At 42.1% G+C, this 15,583-nt stretch overlaps 1 protein-coding gene across 2 annotated transcripts in view; it reads left to right on the top strand.

Moving 5' to 3' along the window:
- SMPD3 (sphingomyelin phosphodiesterase 3) overlaps window positions 1-15,583 on the top strand; it is a 95,722-nt gene that overhangs the window by 20,915 nt on the left and 59,224 nt on the right. Inside the window, exon 2 of one of the 2 annotated variants that reach the window (XM_089540465.1) lies at window positions 14,839-14,934. The exons of the other annotated variant lie outside the window; for it this stretch is intronic. The gene's annotated coding sequence lies outside the window, so the exon portion shown is untranslated. The remainder of the gene's footprint in view (window positions 1-14,838; window positions 14,935-15,583) is intronic. 2 annotated transcript variants of the gene reach the window in all.

Consider the following 15,583-nt stretch of genomic DNA (forward strand, 5'->3'; position numbering starts at 1 on the left):
CTGGAAAACAAAATGTATGGGCTTTCCCCTAAGGCTGGTGCTTCTGTAATTCAGGGCTTATTGGTTGAGTAAACAGGGCAAGGATTTGGGTCAGAAAGTGAGTTTTCTTTCTTTCTTATTCATTTTGCCTCCTAGTCTGACCCACTTGCACAGGCACTGTACCCTCAGCAGCTCCATGCGGGATGGTGGCAGACAAAACTGTGGTGTTTTAGTTGTGTATTCTTGCAAAGCAGGTGTTAGACTGCTTGCAGACCCTCCGAACACTACGATTTTATGATGCTATAGCTGGTGTGGAACCAGTAGGCACATTATGCACTGCTTTGTCCTCCTTGGGATTTTCTATGGAACACAGGTGATTTTACATTGTGCATCAGGCCCCGGGTCCTTAGAAGCTAAGCAGTGTCAGCTCTGGTTAATACTAGGATGAGAGACCACCAATGAGGTTGTATTTTTACTTCTCAGCACATGGCCTAACACACCAAACTCACTCAGGGAGAGGACTCTGCAATGAAGACCCATGCATACTTAGAACCATAAATACTCTTTCTCCAATTTTGTGATACAAAGAACTAGATTCTGAAGAACAGATTCTAGAGCCAGATTCCAAGCTATAGTTCACAAGAAGAACTTCTCTAACAACAACAACAAAAGAAACCCACCCTATGAAATTCATAGGGTCCCCATAAGTAGACAGGCAATATGAAGGCACATACACATACCAATGCCTTCATGGAAGGAATGAAAGCCAAACTTAATAGGAGGAATAATTCTGCTTTGATAGGTTGGTTGTGGCATCTGTTGCTTCCCCCAGAGTGGCAGCAATGCCCAAATACTACCCACCTGACCTTTGTGCCAATGCTTACTCACAATTTCTTGAGGTTCAGCCTGGTTTTGTCAGGAACCCAGAGAAGGTATTAAGACAGTGAGCAAACAAGGCAATGAGCTGATAATTTCAAATGATCTTTCAAATATCATCTGACCTAAGTTACCCATGGGTTGTCTACATAGCCTCAAGGCACCAGATCCTTTCTGGTCTTGAAAGCTAAGCAGGGTCAGACCTAGTAGTACTTGGAAGGGAAATTTCCACAAAAGAGCAGGCGCTGTAGGCTATATTTCAGAGGAAAGCAATGGCAAACCACCTCTGATTTATTCCTATGAATGTCATGGGGCCGCCGCAAGTTGACAGGCACATACTAAGTTACCTGTAACAGTGTGATACAACAGTTAGAGTGAAAACAGACACAGGTTCAGATTATTAGGCTGGGCCACCTATACTCACAATGTCCTGTTCTCACACTGCACCAGCAGACAGGGAGCCAGATGTTCAGAAGCCAAAGGTGCAAACACTCTCTGATAACCAAACAGTCCAGAGTCAGAAGCCGTAAATCTAAGCACAGTCCACAGAAGTCAAGAAACAGTCCAGGGTCATAAATCACAGAGTCAGATCTTGCAGTAGATGCAGGCTGAGAAAGAAACCAAGTTTGTTTCCAGAACCCAAAAGGGGAATTGACTTATAAAGCATACTGTAAGAGTCCATCTGTGTAAGTCATTGCAGGATGAGATTGCTGGCTGCTGGAGTCCTGTTGCCAAAGTCTTTCCAGAACCAGGACCAAGCTGCCAGAGTCTTGGAAGGATCAGGGGTAGCCAGTAAGCATAGCCAGCTCTACTCATGCAGGGCAGCTGGAGGTACAGCCGTTTAAGGGTGGCATTGGTCTCCCCACCCTGGTCACAGCAATGTGGCCTTTCTGTGCTGCCTGTAGCTGCTCTGTTTGTATTTTGCCTTGCTAGCTTTGCTGTGTTCAGACCTGGTCTGCTCCTTGACTCTGCCTCTTGCCTTTGACCCATTGGACCCTTGGAACTTGGCCTTGCTGTGTTTATACTGGGCTGTTTCCTAACTTACCTGTGGCCCATTGGATTCTCTAAGGTTCACCATCCATGGAATTCAGGCTGCCCATGACTCAGATGCTGAAACTCGCTGACTCAGCCCAATCCAACTTGCAAGACAGTTTTTCAAGAAGGTATTTCCCAGCTGAATGTGCACAGCCTCTCACTTTGCCTGCGCTGGGAGGGACTGTGTTTGTGTCCTGTTTGTAGGACTATCCAAGGAGGACTGAATTTATTTGCAGGATAGGATTCAGCACCTGAAATGGCTTCTTTAACGTCCAACCTAAAACACAGAGCAGATTCACCACCCCACAGGCATGCAAGCCACCAGTTTCTCTCATACTTGCATATCTTCCATTTCTGATTTCTGTGTATGCTTTGGCTTTTGTGATTTCTGCCCTCCGCTTTGGCTTTTGTGGAGTTCATTAATTGCAGATTTGATTAATATGTTTTTTTTCCCTAGAAATCTCTTTTAATGTGACTCTGTGAGATTCTTAGGGAGAACACTTCTCTGGGAATTTTTAGGTCCTCCAGTATGATTCTGTGGTCAACTTCTGCTGGACCTAGAGATTCCTAGAGAGGTGTTCTCTCAGGTTCAAAAAAAGTAGTGTTTTGTTTTTTATTTGCAGTTTTTCCACTTTCATGAGGGTCCTCTTCCTTTAACCCCAGTGAAAGCGGAGGGCCCATTGTATTTACCTTCTGGGTTTTGCATTCCGCTTTTTCCCTCCTGTTCATTGCACCTTATATTTCACTTCCAGTTGCTCTTTAGCATCCTTCTGCTCTCCCCGCCCTTATTTATGTTCCTTATTTAGATAAAGTGTTGCCGACCGATATTCAGTTCACTGATTCTCTTCCACATTAAAAAAAAAAAACCAAAGTCTTGTGATGTATCACATCCAAGCTAGCTTACGATAATGGTTTTTAATTTTGGCATCCTCCTCCTCTTCCAATTACTGCTTAATCATCTGGTGTTTTCTTTTTCTATTAGGTTATTACTTTAGCTGAGAAAGGGCTGGGTTTTAATCGATTCTGTTTTTCACCATTTTCTTTTGTTTGGCTAAGGAAGGAATGGGTAAGCCTCGGAGGTATTGGAGCCTCCCTGGGTCACATCAGAGCTGCAGCCAACAAAACTTCAAGTCACTAGTTGGTCAAACCCTTTTTGTGCCACGGGAAGGGTGCCCTCGCTGCCGTGGCGGTGGCTTTTTGGCACTCCTTTGGCACAGTGCATTTAAATGCTGCGCCAGTGGGGTGCCGTGATGCCCCCCGTTGTGCGGTTGGGGCCGCAGTGTGATGCTGGTGTGGGGGCAGCTGGCGTGCGTATGCCACATTGGCATATAACGCCTGTCTAAATAGGCTCTTGGACTACTTCCTGAGATGTCACTTGAGATGTGGCAACTGTGGCTGTAAGTATGCCTGGAATCTGGTTTTACTCAGCAGATTAAAGCATAATAATTACGACATAACAATGAGCATAGTAAAACACAGTTAAAATCATTAAAACAATCATAACAAGAACAGGACATAATGATGGACTCTACACTAGGTGACTATAGAGAGAGCCTTTCCAAAATAGACAGGAGATACATTCATTAAATCTCGACTAGTTTCCCCCAGAAGCCTAATTAGAGTCGTGAATGTTTAAGACTTTATATAGTCTTGGCTGAGAGCATGACCTCTCCTGAATTGCTTTAATCTGGCAACAAAGCAAGCCACATGATTTCTTGCCTTTGCAGGATGAGAGGTTCTACAGTTCCCAAAGAATATGCAACAATTCCCATTGTCTGCTGGGTTTATGGTCCTGTCTTCTCTGAATGATGGCGTTTGGGTGCCAGTGAATAATAGTGCGGAGCACCGAACAGCAATGGCGTTGACAAGAGATACTGAATACCTCCGATGGGTCCTTGACTCACAGGGCTTAAAAACTTCAGGAAGTAAAAAGGCAATCAATAATTCATTGTATGTTTTATGAAATGGAAATATTAAAAAAGACGCTAAGCCAGCCAAAGCCTTCCCTGGTTACAAAAGGCATTGTTCCTTTCATAAAATATACTTGGACAGGAGCCACCGCGTCTCCTCTGCCGTGCGGTTTCACCCAGGTTTCCCTAACCCGCCATTGCTCAGAAGGGTTGGATTACAGCTCCCATCACCCACAGCCAGCATCGTCGCATTGGCCAGAATGATGGAAGTTGTAGTCCAACAGATTGGGAGGATGCCAAGTTGCAGATGCTGCTTTAATATTACACATATTCCAGTATCTCAATTGGTGGGCAATTGTCGAGACAGGGTCATTTTTTACTCTGGAGCATGGTCAATGCAGCTGGAAGTGATATCGCATCACCTCCAGTTTCCTCCTTCAAATGATTTTGGGGCTCAGTTTTTAATGGTGTGTTTTTAATATAACTGATATGTAACCTTTTTTTATATGTATAGTGCATTATTAGCTAAACTTTTGTTTTAAATTTTGTAAGCCACCTTGGGTCCTTTGGTAGGAGATAGGAATGAATGAATGAATGAATGAATGAATGAATGGATTGATGGATTGAACTAATGAATTCTTCAAACTTCCAAAAAATGAGTGGTCCTCTGGCATTTGTGGATAGGAATGGAGCAGCCTAAGGATTTAACCAGAACTGTTGGAGACAGTGGGTTTAAAGGACAGTAGGTTTAAATATTTCTCTTGTCTGAATAAAAATGAATCTGTTACCTGGATAGAGTCCTGGGCAGGGACTTGGAAGAAATCTTGGTTATGATAATCACTGAGGCTGTGTCTACACTGCAGAATTAATGCAGTTTTGACCCCACTTTAATTGCCATGGCTCAGTGCAGTGAAATTCTGGGATTTGTAGTTTTATGAGATATTTAGCCTTCTCTGTCAGAGAGCTCTGGTGCAAAAACTTCCATTCTGATGGCGGAACAAATACAAATGCACATCTTCATGTGCAGTGTACAACTGTGTGTAAAGCACACCTATGCTCAATGCTCAGCCCTCTCCAACTTTGCTTTTGTCATCTTGAACTGAGTATAGCCATTCTGCATTGGACAACAATGTCCAAGCAGTTCCAGAGGGGGTCTTGTGTAAAATACCAACAGGAGGATTGCTGCCAAGGTGTTACAAATGAAATGCTGGAAAGCCATCATTGCTAACCGTAGCAACTTCAGACTAAGGCAGGTGCCTCCTTCTGCCTAATGTTAGAGCCAGCCTTGCTTCCAAGCCTTCTAAGAATGCTGACCAAAGAGGTTTTATTTTCCTTTTCTTTTTAAACATTGAAGCTGAATACTTGGTTTCACCCAATTATCGCGCCACTAGATGTGGTTGCTTCTTATCTGATCACACTCCCGCTTGTGCATGGCGCACACTCAGAGCTGTTGTTGCCCCACTTGTAGGTGTCAAGCACTGGAAAACTGGAGAGCGCTTGTGGCTCCTGCTTTGTGTGACAGCTGGTGATAAAAATGCTAATAAAGCAGTCTTTTCCTCCTCTTTTTTCATGAAGGTAATAGCTTCATTTTTATTCAGAAAAGAGAAATATATTCGCTTCTTCTCCTTCACAAAAGGATTTTTTTTTATTTCATTTTAAAAAATAATATATTTTAAAGGGAGCAGGTGAGGACAGATTGTCTCTTCGAGCAACATTTCATTTCCCGCACCTTCTTTGACTTCTTTCAAATCATTTTTGCCTTTTTAGCGGAGGTAGAAAGCAAGGATGATGGTGGCGAGGGGCAGGAGAGAGAGACTATTAAGGAGGCTTTTTGGGGAGGCTTGAAAAATGGAAATCTAAATATAGTACATACTAAATGGGTGCCTTGCTGATATTCCGTTGATATTCTGCCACTTTTTCCCTTCAATGCACAGGTTTCGTTGGCGATAAGGCTCTTGGGCAATTGGTTTTTGCTCAGTGCTGTGACTGGTTGTGAAAGGAGATGTAACTATAATGCTGGGACTCCATTTCTAGCTATATTTGACTATGAGCCCATACAGACAGGCCAAAATAAAGCTGCTTCGGATCACTTTGGAGGTATGCTGTTTAAATGATGTATGCGTCCTAAGAGTCTGGAAGCTGCGCCAAAGCCACAGTCTAGTCCTAAGGACTGGAGCACAGCTTGTGGCCTCTTAAGATGTGTGTGTGTCATTTAAACAGCATACCTCCAAAGTGACTTGAAGCAGCTTTATTTTGGCCTGTCTATTTGGGCCCTATGTCTCCTGCTCAACCCCCTAACTTTTCAGACTCCTGGAGATTAGGTTTCGATTCCCTGCTTGGCCATGAACTTGGGCAAGTCACATGCTCTCAACCTCAAGGGAAGGCAGTGGTGAACAAATCCTGCCAAAAATGATAAGGTTGTGTGTTGTGTACCTTCAAGTTGTTTCTGACTTATGGTGACCCTAAGGTGAACCTATCATAGGGTTTTCTTGGCACGATTTGTTCAGAGGAGGTTTACCCTTGCCTTCCCCTGAGGCTGAGAGAATGTGATGTGCCCAGAGTCCCCCAGTGGGTTTCATGGCTGAGTCGGGATTCGAATCCTGGTCTCCAGAGTTGCAGTCCAACACTCAAACTACCATGCCTTGCTGGCTCTTTAGTGTTGTCTTAGGGTCACTACAAGTTGGAACGTCTTGAAGGCACACAATAATCACAACTGCAAAGTGCCCCAACTGAAGGGTGTCCAAGGAGCAGCAGAAGACCGTTCTGGGTTCTAGTTTGAGTAGGGATATAAATAAAAGTTTATTATTATTATTGCATGGCATCTGTAGTGCTCTCCTGGTTGTGCGGCTTGTTAGGATAAGGCAATTGAGGAGATCCCTAGGGATCCTGCTGCAATCACCTTTTTCAGTGTGATCCATAATTGGGAGACTGCTACCGATGTCATGTCCCAGTGCCACCCTTTGGTTGGGATACTGCCTGGTTGAAAAGTTAGTCCTATGAGGTCATGCTCAGCCATTAATAACTGTAAATGTGGGTCGTAAAAGTCACAAGATCGTAAGTCTGGTTTATGAGCTCATAAATATTGAACAGGGTACCATCGGGGCGTGTATGCTAGTGTCTTGCCTTTCTTGGCACAATAGTCTCTTTAGTGGTGCTCTGTAGCCTCCCTGGCTTCTCGCACATCAGTGACAGTCCAGTGGAAGATGTCTTGAGATAATTCCTGCCATTGATCTTTTTTTTAACATTGGTCCATAAACATGAATCTCAAAAGATACAAGACTGTAAATCCAGTTTAGAATCTCGTAACTACGGAAGAGTGTGGCAGCCATTGTAACAAAGAAACATTGCTATATTATAGTGTTGTACTCCCACTAGCTCTTGTTCTCCAGCTCCTGGAACAATATGAACACGTTTTCTCCGTCGACTTTAGTTCCATGGATCATAGTCTGTGATTTAAAGCGATTGGGACAAATGTAGGGTGCACCAAAAAAACAAAACTGTGACTTAATTTGGGTCTATATATCTTCTTGGTGTGTCGTTACTAAAATACTTCCCACCCACTCTCTGAAGAGTCAGAATGTTAAATTCGATTGAGTTTTTAATTGAATGCAAAATAAATGATAAGAATAAATGAAGGTTCCCTGCGCTCATCGAACATTTTCTTTCTCCGGCAAAAGCCAGATAAACGTATCTTGGAAGGTTACAAACGGAGACCAAAAGCAGCAACCACCTCTTAGACCCCACTTTCATCCCCATTGTCCACTGAATGTAAATGCAAGAGAGAAGGAATGGTTTAGAAAGTTTTCTCTCCAAAGGGTGAGATGATGAGAAAGTTTTTTTGGCACATTTTTGATGTTGTGTGCCTTCAACTCATTTCCAACTTAAGGCCAACTATCATTGGCAGGTTTCTTCAGAGGGGATTTGCCATTGCCATCCTCTGAGGCCGAGAGAGAGTGACTTACCCATGCTCACCCAATGGGTTTCCATGGTCAAGCCGGGATTCAAACCCTGGTTACCGGAGTCCTAGTCCAACGCTCAAACTACTATACCGTGCTGCTGTCTGAGCTAATTTACTGTCAGGTATAAATTAATGCAGCTAAGGCCATTTTGAGAGTCAGCTGTGGAATTGTGGTTTTAGTGATGGACTAGGACCCCAAAGACCAGGGTCTGATTCCTAGCTCAGCCATGAAAACCATTGGGTGATCTTGGGCAAGTCACATGCTCTCAGCCTCAGGGGACGGCAGTGGCAAATCTTCCCTGAAAACTCTTGACAAGAAAAACACAACCCTTAGGGTTGCCACAAGTCAGAAATGACTTGAAGGCACATAACAGAACAACAACAACAACAAAGACCACTCTGGTGCTTGGACAACAGATCCAAAGCTTCCTGGTAAACATGTGTGATCTCCTCAAGTATCTCTGGGCGCAGCATTGCAGAAATAATGCAGTGTGACAGCACTTTAACTGCCATGGCCCAAGACTATGGAATTCTGGGATCTGTAGTTTATTGTGGCACTAGATCTCCCTGACGGGGAAGGCTAAATATCTCACAAGCCTACAGACTTCTGGATTTCATAGCACTGAGTCATGGTTAAAGTGGTGCCACACTACATTATTTCCGCAGTGCAGATGCAGCCTCTCGCTTTTGGCTTCAGTCTGGACTCATCTTCTGGCAACTCCATTTTTTGGTTTTGGATTTGGCTCAGGACTGTTCTCTTTGTTTAACTTTAGGCTGTGTGGATTATGCTTCTGCATCTATGGATTTTGGATTTACACTCTTGCAAGCACTATATAGCGTCTTGGCCACTAACATTAACTCAAAATTCAAATGGCTCACTTTATTTGCTTCAATGAACCTTGCAAAATTTGTTGCATTAATTTGTTGTATTAATTGTTAACAATGCTTTGTTTTTAAACTTGGGGGGGGGGGGACTCACCAATTAAAATGACTGAAAGTGACCAGCTGCCAATTATTACCACAAATCAACAAATTAAGTAACATGAAACATTAATTGTTACTCAAACCACTAATGTCAACGTTGTTTAAAATGCCTTTTTAAACATGGTTTAAAATGGCTCTTGAAATCGTCGTTTAAAAATTGAACAAGGAATTGGGGTCACCAATGAATTTTTGATGAGTTATTTTCCAAGTGCCGATGTGACGTTAAATAATACAACGGGTTTTTTTGGAAACGGCTTTGAAAAAGAACAACTTGGGGGCAGAAAACGTGGCTATATTTTGAAAGAAAATAGAATCAAGCTGACCTCAAGTATTATAAACAACACACGATCTGGTTTTTGTCTTCTTTTAATCATTAGAAACCTAGCCAAGCAATACGGCAGAAGAAAACTTAATTTCTTTCTTTAATTTAATTCTGAACAGAGCGCTGCTGGGAACATATCAAAGCCATCTCTTTTGTTTTCAGTTGCTTGGGAGGTTCCCAGTCAACAAAAAGGTCAGTCAAGGCTGCATCCTTTCATCCGATCTGTTCAACCTTTATGCAGAAAGTATTGCATGCAGAGAAGGCTCAGACTCAGAGGAAGGAGGAATGAAGATCGGAGGAAGGAACATCAGCAACCTAAGCTATGCTGATGACACAGTACTACTAGCTAAAGCACAACAAAGACTTGGAACTAACGAAAATCAAAGAAGAAAGTGCTAAAGTAGGCTTGACATTAAGAAAACAAAAACAATGACTGTGGAGGTCTTTAATCAGAGGCTGGATGGCCATCTGTCAGGGATGCTTTGATTTGGATTTCCTGCATGGCAGGGGGTTGGACTGGATGGCCCTTGCGGTCTCTTCCAGCTCTATGATTCTATGACTACAGAAGATGGATATGGATTAGATAGCTAGGAAATGGAAACAGTCCAAAATGTCTTGTACCTTGGAGGATACGTTGGCTCAAAACCCCTCCATGGTGTCTGTGGGTCTTAAATTCCCCTTCCAATCCATGCGTTCGATATCGGAGCATATGGGTGCATTATTAGTTAAACTGATTAATTTCTTAAAACACACTAATGCAGATTCTAAAAGATTAGGCACTATATGTAAAGCACTGTGTAAATTTTACAGCACTCTCTAAATAGTTAATAATAATAATACCCCATGATAGGTTTGCCATGAATCGGAAATGATTTGAAAGCTTGCCACAACAAAGACATCTACAGTATACTTTTCCTTTGGAGATGCCAAAGTGTTGTGGCGACAGTAATAAGAAATCACAGACTCTCAGCTGCAAAGGCTGTTGCTGAATATTCAGTAATAAAGCGACTGAAGAGGAAGTTTGGGAAGAATTGGGAAGATGAGCGGTTGGTTTTCTTTCCAATCTGATCTAGGTCTAGATGACTGGAACTCAGGTCTCTCTGCTGCAATCCCAGTGCTCTGTATACCCAGCACATGACACCTGTGTATTTGGCTTTAAAAACCCAACAACTCCAAAATGCTGCCTTCTTTTGCAAAGCAAACCTATTCTTCTTTATCTTAACAATCTATTTCACTAGCTGAGCACATCTCCTGTTTGTTTCCTAAGAGGTTCCCTTTCAGATTGCACCGAAAGCATTCATTCAGGCTGCAGTCTTTGCACTCTGTTATTTTATACTTTCAAGAGAGCAACTCATTTTCTTTAACTGTTCTGTTCATAATAAAAATTTTGGGGGGAGGTAGGTTCCTGCCCTATCTAGGAATGAGTGGCAGCGTGAGTTTGATGGCTGTTTTCTAGGATATAATACGCTGAAATTTCAACGGTAGGATGATTATGCTTGCTCCCAAAAGACAATCAGCTTGGAAGCCAGTTTTAAGTGACTTACTCCTATTTAAAGTGATTTTGAAGTAAAGGAGGGGAGAAAAAGAGCCTAATTTCTAGGCTGGGAAAAATCTCCCATCCATTTTGCATGCTGATTTATTGTCGTTTGGAGCACCTGTGACTCAGCCTCCAAGGGCACTGTACCATAATTATGACAAGGAGGACTGACTTGCAGCCAATTTTTTTGCCGTCCATTATGAGAGTATGGAGAAGGAAACCTGGCTCAAGGGAGCAGCATACACATATTGAAGTAAATTGCAGAAACTCTGGACCTCTTTGGTTATTAGTCTTGGCAGGGAGCTGATTGCAGTAGTGTGTCTGCTGACATTTCAAAAGCCAAGGGGTGGATTCATGCTCCTCCTTGTGACCTGAAAACCCTCTCTTGATGTGCTCAGCTTCAAAGTAAAATTGAACATCGGTGCTTTGCATGTTTAGTTGGAAGCAGGACTTCGGTCCAGTTTACTGTGATATAGAACCCCTGAGAGAGAGATATGGGTTGCAACATGGATGATTTATTCCTGCCGGCTTTGCTATGGTCATCTCCTGGGGCTGGTCTGGAAAGAACTTACTTACATTGTTATGCCTCCCCTTTCTCCAAGGAGCTCAGGATGGGAGACGTGGTTCTCCTCCTCCAGTTGAATGCTTACAACAGCCCTTTGAGGTAGGATGGGCAGAGGTATGATGACTGGCCCCAGAGTCACCCAGTGAACCTCAGATATGGGTCAAGATTAAGTTTGAACTCTTTCCAGTCATGGCCTGGCACGCTAACCATTGTGCCACACTGGTTTCCAAATGTTGACATGTTTGTTATGTGTGTTGCAGTTACAGGCAACCAAATGCACAACCAAAAGTGCAAGTGAACACACAATCTCATGGACTTGCACACGCAAAATGGAACTACATGGGCAACTCCACTTCCACAAACTGGAAATGAATGTGCGCATCCTGCATCGTACAAAAAGATCCAACAGCTTCTGTAGGGGAACATATACATGACTAAGAGAAGAACAGGATTCCAGTCATAGGGTCTCTCTGCAAATACAGAATCCTGTTAGTGCACTCTTAGCTGTTGCTCTTTTTCCAGGATTGAGCATTGATGGGGAAAGAAGGCAGATAAGAGGGCAAGAGCCCACAGGACCAGTATAAATCTCTGCCAGCATATTCACACTTTATTTTATCTTCTTTAAAAATACATGCTTGTTGTGTGCCTTCAAGCTGTTTCTGATTCATAGCGACCCTAATGTGAAGCTATCAGGAGGGTTTGGGGGGCTGAAAGAGTGCAACTTGCTCAAGATCAACCAGCAGGTTTCTAAGGAGTTTATTGCACAAAGGAGATCGGGAGTTTATCCCATGAATATCCTGGAAAAATTCATAATTATGCGTCACGATTTCACACGAAACACACCATTAAAGTGGTCACAAAGAAGCATCAATGCACATCTTTTTACTTTCGGGACTTCAGCGACAATGCATTTCCGATTTCACTTTATTTGCACAATTGTGTGCAATAATCATTTGCGCAATTACTCGCCATTTTTGCTTCATTTGCGGAATGCTTTAAATGCGCTTTAATCTTTAATGTCAAAATGAGCTCCAGTGTGATAAACTTCTAAGACATGGATTCAAACCCTGATCTCTAGAGTCATAGTCTACGTTCGAACCGCTACAGCAGGCTGGCTCTCTCTCTGTCTCTAGATATAAAAATATAAAAGACATATTACTTTCATTTTATCTCCTTGTAAATTCTTCTTTGCCTATAAAGGGTTTTACAGTACTACTAGCCAGATTTTCTTCACGTAACCCTTGAGAAATAGGCAGCGACTCTTGCCAAGAGACAGAGATGTCCCACTTTTCAAAGACTGCTCACTATTTATTTCCCCTGTTTACCTGGACGTTCTGGTTGCTAAATTTAGGAAGCAAGAAAGAAGTTTTATAGATGCAAATATTTGGATACGCGGCCACAGTGTCTGGCTGTTCGGCTCTCTATTTTCGGACTGTAATATTTGCGATGAAGCAAAGATGTATAGACACATGCTGACACAGGAGTCCCTTGTTACAAAAATGGTCCAAAGCCTTGGGGAACTGTATAGTCACATAGACAGCTCCTATGTTGTGTGTTGCGCACGCATGTGCACAAAGAGAGAGATCCAGTGTGGCATATTGGTTTGAACATTGGATATGACTCTATAGGAAGGTTGATAAGGTTTTGATGGAAATAGGGTCAGCATCACTAGGGTTGGTGTGACCTAGTGCAGTAAATCATTATGGTGTCCTTCCCATTGACCACCCCACCATAACAGAATATAATAATAATAATAATAATAATAATAATAATAATAATGAATGTATTTATATTTCCCCGCCTCTCCCTATGGATCGAGGTGAGGTTACAGCCTGATAAAATACATTCAAATACAGTCGGTAAAAATACAATAAGTATAATACAATACAATACATTGACAATAATAACTGCAATAAAAGCTAGCTTTTTGTACAACGGTTTTTAACGTTGAGATTGCAGAGTATCATCGTCGAAGATTGAAAGGATAGATGTCCCATACCTATATAGCATCCTTTACAATGTTTTCTTTACTAATGCTATTGTGTGTTTGTGTGTATTGTGTGCCTTCCAGTCGTTTCCAACTTTTAGCGACCCTACCCTAGGGTTTTCTTGGCAAGATTTGCAAATCCCACTAACCCTTTATACAAACTTCTTATTTGCATTCCATTGCTATAACTGGAATATTATTATTAATTATACAAAGATATTTTCTTCTTCTAGTTTGTTGTATTGTGCGGTTGTTACTGAAACTGTGTTACCTTCCACTTTGAGATGGTTGTTTTGGTTACCGAGGGTTTCTTGTTCTGTTATTAACCATAAGCAGTTTATTAGAACTGTGATTTTGGCTGGTAACTTGGCATCTTGTAAGTGAAAATAACAACAACAACAACAATAATAAAGCTTTTAGTAAATTCTTCATACAAAAGGCAAAAATAAAGATATCATGATTTCCTAGGGAGGGAAACTAGCCAGCAGGGCCTATCACTTGTAAAGAAGGACAGAATGGATCTTGTCTTAGCCAGATTTATATGATGAAATCAATGGGAGTTTAGGCATAACTAATCTGTCCCATTTATTTCAGTGGTTCTACTCTAAGCCTATGTCTGGATCCAACCCTACTTTGTCATCTTTATATCATTCCAAACTGGGGATGTTATAGAAATATAGGACTGGATCCAGACAATGGTTTGGACCATTTGTCCCCCAGTGGTTTCAGTCCATCTTCTTCAAACCTAAGTCTGAATCCAGCCCTGTTTTCATTCATTTAACAGATTCATGAAATAACCACAAAAAAAGGTCTCATGACCGCATGTTGTCATGTTCAAGCGATCGATTTATAGTGTAGTTGTTTCTTCTTCCATTGTTGTAAGTGCAAGTGTCTTTGCAATTTTTTGCTCCCTTGTAGTAATGGATGAGTAAATCTAATTCTAAATGTGTCCATCTTGCATGTGTCCATTAACCATTCCATCCTGCTTCTATATCAGTGTGTGCTCTTCTATGATGATGATGATGATGATTTTAAAAGAAAGATGTCATGTAATTATCTGGTAAAATGCACACTTATAAAATGCAATTTTATCTCAATATAGCATTTGGGATACTTTCTTGGAGAAGTGTGTAATCTGAAGGATGAGTGTGTTCTGACCTGCATAAGAGTCGATGAAATTCAAATCAGCTCAGCTGTCTGAAAATTGAGGATTGAACCAAATCCTCAGCAATCCCTAAGCCCTTATGGACATTTTCCCCCTCGCCGGTTCCTTTTTCCTTTCTTCATCTCACTTTCCGGATGCCACGCGTGCCAGTATGCCCACACAAATCAGGCTTCTCAGTTGCATCAATGTAATGTAAACGTAAATCGTGATGCACAGTTTAGAGGAAAAAAAATGTTTTGCCTGAAACAACCGAAATGTGGCGAAGACAGTTTTCAAAATAAAACAAAAACTATGCAAGTTAGTCAGATGTTTTGCAGGCAGAAAAAAATAAATGCCACCTCGTCTTGCAAAAGGTCTCGTATAGCGACGCATAATTATTCTGAATTTCAAGCTGGGATGTAATCCAACACGCTCCTAATTCAGAGACAGGGGAGGAGCGGGGGAGCCGAGAAGAGCGAAATTGTTTGCTAATATCCCAGTCGTCACAAGAAAACTCTGAATTATGCAAATCTCATTTCAGGAAAGGAACCCCACAGTAATAAGCTTATGCTAGAGAAGACGAGGCTGGATGAAGTCTTGACACAGTAAAAGCCTTGAACAGAAGCCTCCTCTTCAGGTGGGTAACTTGTATCTCTCTCTAATGGTTCTTTGGCATCCCGAAAGTTCGAAATGTAACATGGACAAACTTCCCATCACTTGTAATTGTGAACCTTAAGGGCTATAGTTTCTGGCTCTGACCAGTGCGGATGGCACATTTGTCCTAAAACTAATGGTTTGGAAACTGCCCCGGTTGATATTTAACTCATGTTTGAATGTAATGCTAATTAGGGGCTGCAACGTCATTGGGACAATAAATCCGCTCCATATTTTAATGGTGTGCTCCAAAGTGTTCCTAAATAGGTTCAGTACCATGAATAGTTCCTTTAAAGCCAGGAAAAATATGGAACGGATTTATGACCCCATACGAACCACTATGTCCTGCTTTCAGCTCCGACAGAACGCAGAGTGCCAAAAGTGCAGAAGTCGAATGAATGAATGGACTAGCAGGATCCGATAACAACATCTGGGTCAGGAGCCATAAATCAAAGCAGAATCCAAGTAGGAGTAACAAGATAGCAAGAGTCAAGGGTCGTAAATCAGAGGGTCCGTTCTCATAGTAGACACAGGCTGAGAGGGAAACCAAGTTTGCTTCCAGCAAACGAAATGGGGAAAGGCCTTTGAATGATAAAGCCAGCCAACTCAGTCCCACCCAACTTGCAGACTGT

The sequence above is a fragment of the Sceloporus occidentalis genome, unplaced genomic scaffold, assembly GCF_023333645.1.
Source record: "Sceloporus occidentalis isolate IW3139 unplaced genomic scaffold, rSceOcc1.0.p SCAF_10, whole genome shotgun sequence".
In the NCBI taxonomy this organism is placed as follows: Eukaryota; Metazoa; Chordata; class Lepidosauria; order Squamata; family Phrynosomatidae; genus Sceloporus; species Sceloporus occidentalis.